This window comes from Triticum dicoccoides, unplaced genomic scaffold, assembly GCF_002162155.2.
Source record: "Triticum dicoccoides isolate Atlit2015 ecotype Zavitan unplaced genomic scaffold, WEW_v2.0 scaffold260451, whole genome shotgun sequence".
Classification (NCBI taxonomy): domain Eukaryota; kingdom Viridiplantae; phylum Streptophyta; class Magnoliopsida; order Poales; family Poaceae; genus Triticum; species Triticum dicoccoides.
The window spans coordinates 1-702 of record NW_021256066.1 but is presented as its reverse complement, the minus strand read 5'-3'; the positions used below and the strand labels follow the sequence as shown (position 1 = coordinate 702).

General features: G+C 44.6%; 1 non-coding gene across 1 annotated transcript; it reads left to right on the top strand.

Annotated features, from left to right (window-relative positions):
* The first annotated feature begins 194 nt into the window (after positions 1 to 194).
* Positions 195 to 388, top strand: LOC119345622. Its single transcript, XR_005167099.1, has one exon. It is a non-coding gene; the product is annotated as a U2 spliceosomal RNA (small nuclear RNA).
* Positions 389 to 702: the final 314 nt, after the last annotated feature.

Below are 702 nucleotides of genomic sequence, written 5' to 3'. Positions count from 1 at the left end.
GATCAGCTGCATGTCCTCTAGGAGAACTACTTGTTCCGTCAGACCGTCACACTCCAACATCCAGTCTGCTGAGTTCAGAGAGGGCGCAGAATGTCTGAATAATAACTCGTGAATTCAGAGAAGACTGCAGCAACATATATTTCTGAATAACTCATGAACGCACTGTTGAATTTCTCTTTCAGAAAGGATGAGGAATCAGGCCTGGCTTTTGGCTAAGATCAAGTGTAGTATCTGTTCTTATCAGTTTAATATCTGATATGTGGGCCATGTGCCCATAGTGATATTAAATTTATTTTTTGTGGGGGAGGGACCACCACAATGGCTTGCCATTGGGTCCCTCGGGTGTCGCCCAGTGCCTTGCACTACTGCCTGGGCAGGCGCACCCCAACCAAAACAATTTTAAATTTTGATTTGTTCTGCCAAAGTGCTTTGAAGTTCAGTCTGCATCCAGTTTGTGAGTGAGAAGATATGTTCATTCGGAACCCCCAAAATGCTTGTAGGACAGGAGGTTGAGCCGTTGGTAGGTTGTTCTTGAGATGGAACTCAGTGTTGTTCCGTTGGTAGATTGGCAAAGGACCGAGATGCCCGGGAGGCTCGAACCGACATAATCACCTTCTATAGAAAAACTGGTGGAGTTTCTAGCCTTTTCGTTGAAAAAAAGATCTCTACGTATGAGCATAACAAATAGAGTGACTGTTCATT